This window comes from Sipha flava, unplaced genomic scaffold (genome assembly GCF_003268045.1).
Source record: "Sipha flava isolate LNK unplaced genomic scaffold, YSA_version1 89_pilon_pilon, whole genome shotgun sequence".
In the NCBI taxonomy this organism is placed as follows: domain Eukaryota; kingdom Metazoa; phylum Arthropoda; class Insecta; order Hemiptera; family Aphididae; genus Sipha; species Sipha flava.
The window spans coordinates 39,512-42,245 of NW_020273631.1; positions in this window are offsets into that span (position 1 = coordinate 39,512).

Here is a 2,734-nt window from a genome sequence, read left to right on the forward strand (position 1 = left end):
GAACAGCGGTTTTCAAGTTCTACACAAATGATATGAAGAAAAAATAAACGCTTACGCATTGCTCCTGGAGTAAGTGTCACTGGTAATGATGAGGATGATGTGACTGAAGAAGCTGCAGACGAGATGACTGAAGAAGCTGAAGAAGAGGTGATTATTGATAATATAGACTATTGTAATAGTAGGAGAAGACATACCAAATCAACCAGTGTATGAATCCATTAATATAGGAGAATATTTATTGGTTCAAGTTGAATCTAGTAGAGCTAAAGGTACTATATATAAATATGCAGTTTTAGTAATAAAAAAAAATTGGTAAAGATGAACTGAAAGTAAATGGTTTAAAGTCTATGGACAATCAACATTCAACGTTCAAATTTGTAGAAAATGATGTTTTTACAATAACATTTGATGATGTGATATCACTGTTACCTGAACCACAGGTCATTAATACTCGTGGTAGAACTAAATACCAATTCCCTAGTAGTGTGGACGTTAAAGAAGCTTAGTTACTAATTATTATTTTGTTATTATTTTGTTTATATTGATAATTATTAATTGTTAATTACCTAGTTAGGTAATTTATTTAATTATAGTTGAGGAGACTGTTAAAATTGAATATTAAATTTGTTAATAAGGTTTTTTATTTCTGATATTTATATACCTAATCAAAACTTTTGTTAAAATGTAACTGCCAAATCAAGAAGACTGAAAACATTTAATATTTGTTAGGTACTATGTTTTTTATTTCTATTATTTTGTTATAATATAAATGTCTAGTCAATATGACTGAATTAACTTAATGTTATGTTTAATAATATATGTAAATTGTTATTACATAAATAATAAAATATGTTTCTAATAATTAATATTTAAATTTATGTTCATAGCACTTATTTTATACCCGATCAAAGTCACTCCAAAACTTTAAACCAAAATTACTCAGAAACTACTGAACAGATTTTTTTGTGGGGGGAGAATGATCACTTTGATCAATGTACACATGTTTATATGTATTTTCAGAACAGTGATCAAAGTCACCCCAAACATGAAGTGAGATTGATCAATATTTAACTTAGCTATAATTAATAAAAAAATGTAAAAAAAAAATTGGTTTGAGAGATAATCAATTAAAGGTATAATGTATAATAATTATTAATAATAAAATGTTGCATATTTCAGTTGGTTATTAGTACAATAAGCATAAAAATAAAAAATTAAAAAAATTATGATCAAAGTCACCCCTATTTACGGTATGTATCTTTTTATTATAGAAGTTGAATTTTTTTTTTTTTTTTTGTATTGGTTGTTTGTTGATTTCTGATGGTGGTTCGCATGGTTTCACATATAGGCTATTGAATATTTGGTTTTACAGTCATATGCAATAAATTCATATGTCATGTATAGTTGCAAGATGTTGAGTAGAAGTGTGAAGGTCTTTATGATTTTGTTGATTGTTGAATACAATGTTTTTGTCTTACGATTTATAAATATATAAAGTATGATACAATGGTTGCTCAAAACATACATAATATAGTATAAGTAATATTAATAATTTTAATGCTAATAAATATGTTTGGGCCAGGTGCTACAAATAGTATGCCGCACTCCCGGACACCGACTTGTGCGTGTCACACACCACCGACCAACTGTGTTTGTGAGGTGTGTAGTGCGGTATATAGCTCAACTAGCAGTGTTTGGGTTCGCCTCGCAAATACTAGTGAGCTATGTTATGTTATTGTGCGTAGGAGTGTGTATATATGTATGTGTATTGTGTGTGCTTAAAATTATGGTAGAAACAAAAAAAACATAACTAAAAATAATATAAAAATGTAATAAAATGGTAACTATGTTGCTTTATATTATAAAATAAAAGTAATTATAAGCATCGGCCCTTCTGGCCCAACAATAAATATTAAGATTTAGAATATTTAGATAATAACAAGAAATAATAATTCACAGCAACATAGACAATTAAATTAAAAAATATTTAAATAATTATGGCCCTTTAGGCCCAACAACAAAATAAATAACAAATAAATATAAATAAAATAAACAATTAATAAAATAAATATATAAAACTCACAATTCAGTGGAGCGTAGACTGGCCAGCTGGTCCTATACCTAATCTATATAAATATGCTAAAATGATATAAAACACTAAACTTATAAAATATGTGGCAATTCGTGCACACGTTCAAAATGTATGATATTAAAAATCAAAAATTATGGCGATTCGCGCACACAGAACTTTCTCGGACGGTGGTTTTCGCGAGAAGAAGAAAAAAAATTAAATCACACACAGAAATTACAATAATATATATACAAATATCGGTTACATAATACAGGATAATAATTCTTAATTAATAAAATAAACTTAAAAATACGTGTGCGTGTGTGTGTTAATTGGCCGGTGGTGGTTCGCTCGGGTCGTCGACTGCCGAACGCTTATCTTAACAAAAAATAGTTCTTAATATGTATAATTTTATGTTATTTTATTATTTTTTTTTTTTTTTTTTTTTTTTTTTTTGATTTATGAACTTAATTAATATAAATACTCATTTAATATAATATATTTATTAATGATTAATACTTTGTGTTAGTGTTGATTAATTGTCAATATTTTCTCTTGAGTGGTGTCGTTTAAGACGTCTAACATGAATTATATCTTCAGTTACTTTATTATTTAGAACAAGTTCGATTTTATAATTTAGATCATTGATTTTTTTGAAAGGAC